Below are 13339 nucleotides of genomic sequence, written 5' to 3' on the forward strand. Positions count from 1 at the left end.
GGCGAAAGAATGCGTTAGCAAGCTAATCAGTTAGCTTATTTCTGTGCCGAACCTGAAGCTAGCTGATGTAGCTAGCCACATATCAAAGAACTGAGGCGAGGTAATCCGTCTGCTCAAATGACTCCTTGACTGAAGAATGTCAACCTCTTGTTGAGGATTTTAACTCATACCCGGACAGCAATCATTGAATGAGTACGAACGACTGGAACCAAGATCTAAGATTCCAGCAAAGGTAAGCATGGTATTCAGTGGGTTGCTTTGCTGTTTAGTTACCTTACCGCTAATCGACAATCAGTCAAGCATCCCTGACCCATGGTAATTTCAACTGTCGCAATACAATTCAATGTAAATGGTTGTGGACGTTTATTGTATGCAGAGGTGATGTGTTTTCTACCATCATTCCAACACCGTAACCTTAGTCGCTGGTCAGAAGGGAGAAAGCGAGTTAAATCCCTGTTACTATCTGAGAATGAATCAAGACCCAGATTAGTCAGATTTCATTGTTAACGAGAGGCATATAGGCTAATTTTGCCTCTACTAAAATGCGAGTAATACTACTGTAACGTCAAATTAGATAACGTTCATGGCAAGCATCCAAGCTAGGCATCCAACTGGCTAACGTTATAACGTTATGTCGTGATGTTTTCATGATTGAAGTGAATGTCAGAGGTATAGTAACGTTACTAGGCCAGGGTTACCCAACGTGATGATAATCGTGGCTTGGTAAAAATGTTGTAGCACTACCATTTTTTCCTGGATTGAAAGGACATTCGAATGACTCTTAATAATTTGTAAAGATTTTGACGAGGTGTTGTAAAGTGATTGTTTTTAACACAACCAGTGGTTGAGGACAAAGTAGCTAATCGAACCTTAGCAAGCAAATTAGGACCTCTTGGTCTGTTTTTGTCGGATACATTTTGTAACGTTATTTAGCTGAAGCAATGCATGCATGTAACGTTTTGTAGATTTACTGTTATTGATGTGTTACTACACTAAGGTGACATTGTTTTAATCTTCGTGCAATGTAAAATGCTAGTTAACGTTGGCCAAGGTTCTTTTCTATTCATTATTCATCACTTCCTGTGCTGAGCAGGTTCTTGCACCGTGCAACGTTATTTGCCCGATGTTGATGCCGTTTGGAGCTGCCAGTTTCTGGCACAGAGGCTTTTGAAAATAACGCAAAGTCAAGTAAAGTCGTACATTTTGGAAAAGGCTGCTATTTCATCCAAGATGCAGGTAGTTCAGAAGCGCATTCGACGTGAGGTTCGTAGTAGCCTGAACTAAATTAGCCTACACCTGCACTCTTGCACCTGATATGCCTCTTATCAGTAAATGAACTTGATCTAATTTGGAAAGACAAACACATAGTCTACATCATTAAATAGATACAAAATACGGATTCATTGAGTAACTTTCCCCTTAGCCCTTTTCCTGAAGATCATTTTAGTAGGCTAGCTAACTTAGGTGATAAAATCCTTTTAAGCAGATGAGGTGGACTGAGGCGGATTAGACACCACTCATCCTCATTCGGCCTAATCCTCTTTTTGCACTTTGTACCCAAACGTACGCAACCCACTGACCAACACACTTGACCTTCTGTCTGAGCACTCCACTTTCCTGTGTCCAGTCAGCAAATTGTCTCCAGCGGCCATCACAGCTGCTTGGTGACCTAGCAAAGTAGGCTAGACGCGCTTTTCCTGCGCAGGTGTGTTGCCAAGCAGTGAATCTAAGTAGGCTAACCAAGCAGGTAGTCGAGGTAATCCATCTGTTTCATCTGTAACAGACATGATTCCCCATTCAATGCGTTTCGGCTTTGGGCGAAACCTTGTTAAAACACATGATCAGATTGTCTTAGTTAGGTATTACATTACCACACTGTCTATCTCCCAGCCACTTCTTTAGGACAGCAGTGTTTCTCTGTCTCCTGTAGACAGTAGTTGGGTTTCCATTGTAGTAGGCCTATGCACTGCTTTCTTGTGAAGGATTTGGCAAGTACATAGGCTGGAGATGGCATATCTAAATTTGAACAATGATCAACAGTAATTGTATGAGGCAGCCCAGAGGTGTCCCGGGAAGAGAAACACACTGGCAGGAAAGGTTAAGGGCGTCCTGGACGTTATCTGTGATCTATTTTTTGTTACTTAAAACCTAGGCTTTATCTGAGCTCTTTCTAGCACTGCCCTCTGGGTACATCATGCCATCTCAAATAAATATTGACCTGCTAATACCATTCATTGTGAACGCTGTCGGCTGCCATTTATTTCTGTTAACTGTCTTTCAGCCTTAATGTCTGTCACAGGCAGTAGAATACCTCTGCATTCTGTTAGTGGTTTGGGTAAGATCACAAAATTAACCAAACTTCAGTCTTGTGCCGTTTGCCAGAGGTAGAATGTAAAGCCTAAAATGAGAGCATTGGCACACAATCCCAGTGGTGCTTTGAAAGCCTGCCTTGAAAGCTTAGTGTGTATCCAAAAAATTACAAAAATGAAAATGCTTCTCTCCAAACATTCTATTTTAAGAGGTCTGAATGGGGATTTGCTTGCCACCCTGCTGTGAAGTGAAGTGCGCCAGTTTCATAAATAGTGTTCACTCATATGCATGTATTGTATATTTATTAATGCACTATTGCACCCATTAGTATGAAGCCATTTCCTCTGTAGTCATGTGTGCATGTGTGTCCACAAACAGCCATTCAAAAACAAACTTCTCTTAGTGAAGAGACGCAACTGCGTCTGGAGAGCATGGACAGTGGGCTCTTTAAGATCATTAGAGACTCCCATTGTTTTCGGAGGATCTTTTGCTCTCTGCGTTGTGTTGCATTTAAAACACAATCAGGAGGAAGACTAGGGGACTATTCCAAGTATGTGATTTATTGACAAACTAGGGTAAGTTAACTACTAATTCATTTTCTTCTGAGTTAGCAAACCTAGCTTTGACACTATATCGTTTGGAACACCCCTTGAATTTCCCCAAAACGGCAGAATCATTTAGGAATAAGCTCTTTTTAACATTTCATGCTTAAGAGCAGTAGATTCACCACTTTTCCGTATACCAAACATGTCAGGTGAAAGATGGCTCAGGTAGGAAGGGTAAGTCACTGGCATTTTGTCTTGGCGGTGATTCACTGGAGAAATGGTCTGTTATGGCTACCCAGTGACCTTTCACCCCAGGCGGGGACCTGGCCTTATAAGAAGTCTCTTGGGCCTCCGGGAACTGCGCAGCCCCAACCCCCACCTGCACCCTAATGGCCCACCACCATACACAAAGCAGACGCACAACAATGGAAACTGGCACCCTGGAGTCAACACCCCTCTCACAGGTTCAGCGATAGAATAAAGATTTATGACTTTTTCCATGCAAACCCTCTTTGCCTTTACAATTCCACAGTCCCGCCAGAGAGAAATATTTAGACTTCTCCTGCTACAGATATGTTTCTCACAGGCAGCGAGTGTGTGAGTAGAGTATGGAATGTTTCCATTAAAGCAGAGCTGAAAAAGTAGTCTTGTCTGAGTGCTGCAGCAGAGTTCAGGTCTGCCATTAGAGATTTTAAAGAGAGATGAGCATTAGTATGTCAGAGAGAACGGAGCGTAGGAACATACTTCAGGAGAAATCTAGAGCTTATATAAGCCATAGGCTCATTATCCACAGCCCTGTATATTCTGATTTCCATATGAAGGCTCTGACTAAATGTATGTAATGCATGTCGATTTTTCCCTTGGGTGACTTCACACCAGAAGCATAGCTACCACCCGTGCAGATTAAACGAACAGCCCTGAGACATTGCATCATGAGACATTGATCAGGAATCTTTTTCCTGGTCCTGGTAGATGGTGCATCTGTTACTGTTTCCACTCATTGGATCACTGTGCTTCAGTGCCATCTTTCCAGATGTGTGACTGTCCCAGCTGACTGTGACTACAGGCTGTTGCTGGTTGTAAAATCAGCAATTCTACCGGATTGACTTAACATTTTACTTAAAGCATAGATGCTTGTGAATGTGTTTGGAGATGCAGTAATATGTTTACAAGAGATCAGTTTAAATCAAATGGCTTTGCCCCCTGTAGAGCTGGTCTCGAAGCAATTTGAGACCTAAACTATATCTGTTGATGTTAATGCTATTAAAAGGATAACATTGGTCTCAGCTGATAAGTGCAAGGAGTTAAGAGAGGCACATTAGAGAGCGTGTGTGTGTGTAAGAGATGGAGAACGGAGTCTCCGTTGTTAAAACTATCATCATCATACAGTTAACAGTCTAAATATTTACAGGAGAGCTGATCAAAGGAGAAGTAGGAACTTGCAAGATGAGTTAGTTCGGTCCGCAACTGAAGTGAAATGACCGTGCACTGATCAGGATCAAACATTATGCAATTGAAGTAGTGCTTGAAATGCTTGAACTGGCCAGCTGTTTCATGTAATGGCAATTCATTTGGCTTGAATTCGTGCCACGTTTCCTGTATGTAGCTCTTTGTGGTGCCACGTCCACTTGGAAGTTCTCTTTTTTTATGAAGGCAGTCCGATAGTACAAGGTGTGTTGTCTGAGGAATCCTACATCATAAACCTTGCCTACTTGGAATATGAAACAAGATGGAGCATGTCATGCATCTTCATGAGATGTGTTTGTGCATGTGTCAGTTTTTCATTTGTTCCCCACATGAAGTGTGAGTTGAAGGAATGTCTAACCTGAGAGCAGAATGCTCCCTGCTTGCCATGTTGGTCCCTCAGAAGCATTGGAGCACAAAATAAGGGTTTAGGAATGTCCACCTTATTTCTGCCCCTCACTGCAATGGGGCAAACAGGGTATCGCGCCAACGACTCCAGGCCTGGTGGGTGCGTTAGTTCCAATAGTGTATCTCCTTCAGTCAAGAAAGAACTCCCACACCAATGTTACCGATACAAATTTTGCTCCTGCTCCTCACTGCAAGCCATGGAGACTGGACTCTTCTTGGAATAAGATGTAGGCGCCAGTCCTTTTGTGATCAGTGGTTTTAAAATGTGGCTTATAACTGGCCAGTCGCTTGTGTAAGCCTTCAACAGCAACTCCTCTCCACACCTCAGGGTCTGTGGTACTTGCCTGGAACGGATTATCCTTGAGACAAGGACCTCTGAGGGGAGTGCAAAGTGAGGGAAACCCGTGGTTGAAATGACATTCTCAAGAGGGAGGCTCAGTTTTGTAAGAGATATAACCAAGTCAGAGGTGTCTGGCAAAAACCCACTTCATCTGAAGGTGGACTTTAAAATAATGGTGAGTGCTGGTGATATTTTCCTCCATGTTAGCCAGTTGCCCCTTTATCCAGGCCTAGAAATTGTGGACTTCTTTTGAATGAACAAGCTGTAGCCTAACTGTCTGTAGCTCTCTGCATCTTCCTGAGAAGCTGATAAAGGAGGGGGTGCTGGACTCAGTTAAGAGACATTTGCATTAGATAATCCAGTGGTTCCTCTGCAGATGGGTCCTCTAATGAGCAGCGGCCCTGTCTGAGAGTGAAGGCTTGCAGGGGAGAGCCCTGGTGCCAGGAGGGAGCGGGTGGGAGACGGACTCCCCTTAGCTCTCAGATTTTATCAGTGGATTCCAACGAGGTTGAGAACCCCAGCTGTCTCTCCCTGTCCCATGTCTTGGGTGCGTATGGAGATGCACGTGATGCTGGCATCAAGATGGATGCTCCTGCTTACTTTGCTGGAGTTGAACCCAACGCTCTCCTCACAAAAAGTTGCAAATAAGTGCATTGACACCCAACCTTCTCATTTTCCACAGCAGTATCGGTAATGAGAGTTAATGTTTGTATGTGCACACTAAAGTCAGTGTAACATTGTGCTCCAGAGCTGATTTATACCTGACTGACTAGAGGGCTGATGAGCACAAAATCTGATCCTGATGGCATCAGTCACTCATCAGATGTCATGCTCATCAGATCAAGTTACTGTGCTTTACAAAACCCTAAAGCTCTTAGAATTGGCAGGCAGCATTGGATGGGAGTCATTATCTGCCAGGCTTGCATGCTTTCCCTATATGGTAGTCTGTACTGTATAAGCTGAATAGTAAGTTACCTAGAATTCTCACTAGCCCAGCATTGCACCTCACATGCAGACTTGTCAGAACAAGCATGGTGATTTATATCTAATATTTGTTCATATCACGTAAGCTTGCATAACATCTGATATTTGAGTTGGTCCGCTGGCCGGGGCCCAGCGTCACATCTGTGCTGCGTGCTCCCTGACCCACTTAGGCGAACATCTGTCTGTGTGTGTGTTTGTGTGCGTGCGCTTGCGTGTGTGTGTGTGTGTGTGTGTGGCATGCTCATCTCATCCACAGAAGCTAAAGGCTGCTTATCAGCCCCTCACCTATAGACTAGAGAAACCATTTGTGGCACTGGGACGGCCAGACGATCGTCTTCTCAGTCAACACACACACACACATGTGCACCGTGTTAAGAGTAGATTCAGACACTCATTCGCACACACAGACCTCATGTCCGCCACAGATACATGCCCTCAAGGCTAGTTCTGTGTTCATTTGCACAGCGATACTCTTACGTTTGGGCGCGAGGGAAGTTGGCAACAGTGCTGATAAGGCGCCTAGTGGGAGAGAGCCAGTGGAGGGTGTTGGAGGGCATGGAAGCGTGGGCGGCAGGGCGGCAGCTTTTCCTGCCACTAGCTTCCAGAGCCATGGCCCCCACGCAGGAAGCGAGAGGGAAAATTCAGGAAGTGAGGTCACACACTCCGTACCACTCCTGACTGAAGTAGATGTGAGAAGCGTAAACAATCCTATATTTAACTGCTGGGTGAAGTGTGTAGGTGTTTATGTTGAACTGTCAGATTGCGCATTGCATTGCGTAGGGTGGATGCATAGGTCAAGAGCATATAAGTCATTTGAGCAGAAATACACACGTTTGTATCAAAGGCGGCAGGCCTGTGGCCTCCCACACACCGCTGAATTGATTCACAGCGCCCTTCTAAAAGAGGCGACAGAGAACGGGTTTCACATCATCAGATGTATTTCTCGGAGTTCTGTAAACAAAATAACAGACATCCTTGACCCTCATAAGGCTATGAGTGAGGCTTATTAGTAATGAATTTAGTCGCTACAGTGCTTCTTTTTAGACTGATGTAGTGAATGCTGTGCAGCCGTTGTAAAGGTAAACGGAATTCACCACGCTAGTGTAAAGCTTTATGTTTTATTTATTGCTTTGCATTTTTCTTGCAGAGATTTCTCCGCAGGGAGGGAAAGTGTTTCTGTGGCTGGTGTTTGTGTCCTGTGATCCAGTAAGAATCCAGACCTGTGAATGTATGTGGGTAATCCCTATGAGTCATAGGCAGGCGGCTGCTGCTGCTGCTGCTGAGGAGATGTTTAATCGCTGGCCTGCTTTCTCAGGGCCACAGAAGGCCTGCACTAATCTCCCTGGCTTCTCTCACTCTCTTCTCTCTCTCTCCCTCTTCTTCTCTCTCACTCTCTCTCTCTCTCTCTCTCTGGTCTTCCTGCTCTCCTCTTCCTCAGACGAGCACCTGTGCACGTGTGATCCCTTCACCCCAGCACCGTACCCCTGCAGAGCTGCTCGTAAATGAGAAGGTAATGCTGCTGCTTTGTCATCTGCGCACACAGACACACATGCCTACCCATAGACAATTAGAAATCACATTGGCAGGTAATGTCATACATCTCTAAGCTACTCATACGACCTGAAGGGGTATTTTGTTGGAGGGTGGTAGGAGGTTGAAAGACAAGCAGTGGCTTATCACACTTGGTGAGTATCAGTATTAGTGTGTATGCTAACCCTGGATGGAACTGCTATAGCTAAACTAGTGACAGTCAGGCTGAATACTCACTTTAACGCACAACACGGTACAGTGGGGAGGAGGGCGTGGGGTGTGGCCAAAAATGCGCTTTCCCGCGTTTTCACTTTACGACAGGAACCATGAACGACCCCATTGACGGGTTGATTAAAATCATCAAAGGACTGGGAAGGAATCATGAGGAATTATGTTTTTTTTTTCCCTTTTCTTTTCTGGATTAAAAAAGAAGAAAATATAAGCCTACGTTCCACAGTGCCCAGGCCGGCAAGTTAGGACAAATAGTCCGCAGTTCTTGCAAAAGCACACCCTAGAGGACATTGCTGTGAAGGGAGCAGTGTGGATCAAATTTCAGGAAATTCAGGATGGTAAAACCGGAACGGAGGAGTGATTCTCTCAGCTGAGGGGATTATACATTAACTCACTCTAAGGGGCCTCCTGTCCTGCTCGGTATGGCAAATCGAGCCCCATAGGAGGATCTAGCCTAACTACTCCCTGGTGCTGGACCGAAGATGGACCTCAGTGTTGTAGTGTCTACTGTCCATTCTAGGTCAGGTAATGAGCGGGTCGTTATGCCCGACATTATTGATTTGACCGAATCGATCTGCCCAAGGAGCAGTCTGTTTCTGTAAGCTGTGAAAGTGGAAAAATATGCCTGGGACTGTTCCAGCTTGACCTTCATGCCATCAGAAATATTAGAGTTGTGATCGTTGTGCTGCAGTATTGGGAGAAAAGGCTCTTGAATTGGTTCCCAGACTATCTGGTCCAGGCTGCTATTGATCATGGCTGCTTGGCTTTAAGCTGTGAATCCTGAGCTTCAAAATACTGTTAAGTTGTTAAGACTGAAGCTGGACATGTGATTGGGAGGGTCACCCGGTCTGAGTAATGTCCGAGGGGAACAGTGGGGACGGTAGTTTATTTGTGGCCCCGATCTCTCATCAGCAGCATTAGCTTCAGTGGCGTTTTTACTGGGTACGGTGGTGCCAAGGGCCGTGGAAGGGCTATAAACATCCAGCTGCTGTTTCCTTAGACTTTGAACCTGACGTTGAGAAAGTGCCCGGGCACCAGAGCCGCGTGCCGGACCTCCACACCACCTCTTAGCAAACATGTGTGTGTGTGTGTGTCTCGAGGTACAATTCATTAATGTTGCCACTCCGACACACACACATATGCACACAAATACACACACCCCAAGGCCTGTTTTTTCTCCAGTGCGGCTTCACAGGGACAGACAGACAGGGGCAGATCATCCAAACATTTGTCGTGACTATGAGGAAAACAAGGTGCACAGAGACGGATCATTCCCCCCAACACACCCACACAAATCAGTGCACCTCTGTTATTCTGAATACAGTGTTCCTAATGCAGCTTGGTTTATAGCAGTGGTTCTTAAACTTTTTGTCTGGCGATCCCCCAAAAACATGGGACGACCGCCTTCTCTCTAACCGGCGTAATTTGGTTTTGAAATGTTCCGAGATGTGAAATGATGCGAGATGCAGAAAATGTCTTCTCATAGGTAGGCTATGTCAATGGCAGCCTTTGACTAAAAACCTTTAGAAAAAAATGTCTAATCCAGACCGCAAATCATTTCGCAACCCCTCCAATATTTCAGTTTAAGAACCACTGGTCTATAGGACACTGTGAATGGACATACAGTATCTATCAGACAACGCTTCTGCACACTCTAGCTCTGGCAAGTGTTGTTATTCACACAGTTCGGTTGACCTTTCTGTCTCCGAGCCCCTTAAGGCTTGTCCTAATTGTTTGACTAAAGAGGCTTGTGGAGACTGGTGAAGATTCTCTCCTGATGGCTTCATTTCTGCCCTCAGGCCTTTCGGCCCAGTTGATGGTTAAGGGTGTCTGTGTCTGTCTGTCATGTCTGGTGTGGTTAGAGAAAAGTATAAATATGGATCATTAGGATGTTGACTCAGTCTTTTTAACCTTTCCCGGTTGATGTGTGAAGACTGAGCTGCTGTGTCGAGTGTTTATCGGATGTTTTAGTGGGTCAAATGTCCTGTCTCTGACCACACAGCTCTGGCCTTTTTAGACAAAGGCTATCCCCTGCATCAGAATGCCCTCCGTGTGCGTATATGTCTAGATAGCAAATGATCAGAGCTCACTCGTGCTTTCCCCCGCCCAGATAAGAGACACCGGTTGCATGTTAAGAGGCGATGTTAATGTGGTGTGTGTGTGTGTGTGTGTATGTAAATGGGATATGCATTGCTATACATGTTAAGAGGAGGTGTGTGTGTGTATAAATGGGATGTGCATTGCTATACATGTTAGGAGGTGTGTGTGTGTGTGTGTGTATAAATGGGATGTGCATTGCTATACATGTTAAGAGGAGGTGTGTGTGAGTGTGTGAGTGTGTGAGTGTGTGTGTGTGTGTGTGTGTGTGTGTGTGTGTAAATGGGATGTGCATTGCTATACATGTCTCCCTGCCCCCACCCCTGCTCTTCGGTGGAGTCATAGCTGTAGGGAAAAAAGCATGTAGTCACACGTGATCATGGGCTACAACCACTGATCGATGTTATGGATCCGTGATTATAACCCTGTCCAAACCCCACCTAGACGTGTGTGTGAGCGAGAGAGTGTGTGTGAGAAAGAGAGTGTGTGCGTGTGTGAGAGAGAAAGAGAGTGTGTGAGTGTCTGAGCAGGGTTGTGTGGGAGGACACTCGCTGGTGGTCAGTAGTGTGTGTGTTCAGGGACCCCTGCCGGTGGTTAGTGACGTACGAGTCGGTGTGTTGGCTCTTAGTGTTGTGCTTTGTTTGTGGTGGAAAGGACGTATCTTGTGCTGTAGGTCCTAATGAAAGAGGTAGCATAGACCATTAGTGTCCAAAAAAACACTATTTTTTACTATTTTGTTTTTTGTGGAAATTAAAATAATCATAGAAAAAAAACACACCCCTCTCCACTATTGTGTTGGATGTTGTCTGTTGTCTGGGCGCTGCTGAGATGGCGCTCTCCAAACGAGGTCAGTGCACACAAGGGTGGTGTGTTTACCCATGACCAGAGCCAGTGGTCTCTCTGCGTCAGGCTCCACTGCCTCCGAGAGGCCCCAGCTGAGATGAGAGGAGACCAGCGGAGAGAAGTCACCCCGCAGTGACCGAGCACTCAGCCTCCCCCCACCGTCCCCCCCCCCCCCCCTCTCCTGATAGCTTTTTCCATCTCAGGTTAGCCTCTGCTGTTGAATATTAACCAGACGGCTGGCAAGGCTGATTTACCAGCCTGTTGTGAAGTTCAGGATACACACACACGCACGCACACAGTTCCTATTTAGCGACAGCGCCTCAATTAGTTTATGCACGTCAGCACTAAACACACACACACACACATACACACACACACACACAATCAGACACGTGCAGGCACACACACACACCAGCTGGCACACAAGCACGCACACACACTAATAGAAGAACAACCTCACAATAGTGGTTGTTCTTGTGGTGTTTTGAGAACCTGCTGATGATATTTTCACCTTCTCACACTCGCAGATTTACAGTTTTTCCTGTAATGTCGGGAGAATTTGATACCAGTGGTGATGTAGCATTTTTCTTTTACTCCACCCCATCCCCCAGTCCTGGCAAATAACCTTGAGTTGACCTTGGGCCCCTGTGAAAGCCACTATTCTCTCTCTGCTCATTGTGGTGTCTGAAGGCTTGTGCTAGCTCAGAGAGGGAGGAAGTGTTGCTATGGCAAACTAGCCCGAAATGCTAAGAAATGTGTCTGTGTGTGTGTGGTGAAGGCCCACTGTGCAGGCCCTGAAAGAGCCGGAGGGTGAATACGCCAAATGAAAAACTGTGTGTGTGTGTGTGTAGGCGGGCACTCATGTGCACTAATGAACACAGCTATATGTGCTCTGTGTTGTGGGATGGATCTTCAAATCCAGATTCTCTCACTTCTCCACCTTCTGCTGTGTGTGTCTGTGTGTGTCTGTGTGTGTCTGTGTGTGTCTGTGTGTGTCTGTGTGTCTGTGTGTCTGTGTGTGTGTGTGTGTGTGTGTGTGTGTGTGTGTGTGTGTGTGTGAGTCAGGAGAAGAGAAGTCTCACCAGCTCCTCAGGGGCCAGCTAATAGAACTGGCCTCCGTTAAACTGGCGGAGTGGTATCAGGAGCAGATTTATGAGCTGGCATGCTCCACAGAGGACGCTCAACTGGGACAACAGCCCCAGTTAATGCACCTGAGGACTCGGGGCCAAGAGAAGGAATGAGCTATTGTGTTTGTGTGTGCTGTGTGTGTGTGTTGTATTGATATTCACCTGCTATTCACCTGTTCCACTCTGTTCTATGGTTCTGCAGCTCTATGGTGTGTTTTACAAGAGTGTGATATGTCAGCTGTGGCTTGGAAAAAAGCACAACAATGACTTTCAGACAGGTTCTTTTTGGACGAGTGCATGAGCTGAAAGATTCATGTACATGTTCCAGTGGTGGCGTCGGAGGGCGAGTGCAGACGCTTTAGATGCTGTGTTTGTAGAGGAGACCGCTGATTTATAGCAGGTGCTGCTACTTCTTAATGTAAGTGCTTCTCTCTCTCTTTCTTTCTTTCTCTTTCTATCTCTCTCTCTCTCTTTGTTCCTACTTCGGTCACCCTCTTTTTCTTCCTCCAGTCTTGCTCTGTTCTGCTGCACTCCTCTCTTGCTCACCTCTCTTCATTCGCTCCCTCTCTCCATCTTGTGAGAAATGTGTTTGTTTCCGTGTGTGCGTGTGTATGCTGTTCTGTGTGTGTGTCTGTGTGTCTGTGTCTGTGTGTCTGTGTCTGTGTGTGTGTGTGACTGTGTGTGTGTCTGTGTCTGTGTGTGTTTCCTGTCGTGAGAGGACGTGCAGGTAGTGTTACGTCACATACAGAGGACACTTCTCCATGGGGCTGGTGGAGCGGTTGAGTAATGAGCCGGATTGAGAGTCATGTACTCGCTTCAGTTCACATTCTCAGGGCTGTCTGGTGAACTCCAATTCCACTTAAATGTCTATTGATGTAAAGGATTAAAGTGCTAAGGATAACCTTTTGTATGTTGTATTGTATACATCTGGATAATATACATTTCATAGTTTTTATGGTCAAATATTTGGTGACTTTCTTTGTTTTCCTGATCAACTTGTATCTAATTGTTTTTAATTTTATTTAAAAATTATTATTATTAATTCAGGCAAATTGTATGGGATCATTCAATTATTTGCCATTCATAATAATAGAAATTGAAAAGTGAGTTCTTTTATTTCCCAGTGGGGAATATGAGGCGGTCTCTAGTTGACGGGAGACGTCTCTATTTCCCAGGATTTGCTCTAAGAGGAAAATTGCTGTTTTGCTTGCGCGCCGGGCCAATCCTGTGCTAATTGTGTGCTGCCTGGTAGAATAACCAGGCTGATGATGATGATTACAGAGGTCTTGGCACCATGCTGAGCCCGACAACTACACCTCCCCTTCCTCCATGTCTCTCTCTCTCTCGCACACGCGTGAAAACACACACACACATACATGCACACATACCGACACAGACAGGTGTGCACAAAGCATAGCCACGCAAGCACACAAAAACACTCGCTGATACGCACTTAGCCA

General features: G+C 45.6%; 1 protein-coding gene across 1 annotated transcript in view; it reads left to right on the forward strand.

The window, feature by feature from the left end:
* Nucleotides 1-94: 94 nt before the first annotated feature.
* The window catches only part of erbin (erbb2 interacting protein), a 56609-nt gene continuing 43364 nt past the window's right edge, over nt 95-13339 (forward strand). Inside the window, exon 1 of the mRNA XM_076303680.1 lies at nt 95-232. The gene's annotated coding sequence lies outside the window, so the exon portion shown is untranslated. The remainder of the gene's footprint in view (nt 233-13339) is intronic.

The sequence above is a fragment of the Alosa pseudoharengus genome, unplaced genomic scaffold (genome assembly GCF_046254945.1).
Source record: "Alosa pseudoharengus isolate Yale_2024_CS ecotype anadromous, Long Island Sound unplaced genomic scaffold, YU_APseudo_1.1 YU_APseudo_1.1_scf_24, whole genome shotgun sequence".
NCBI classification, from domain to species: Eukaryota; Metazoa; Chordata; class Actinopteri; order Clupeiformes; family Clupeidae; genus Alosa; species Alosa pseudoharengus.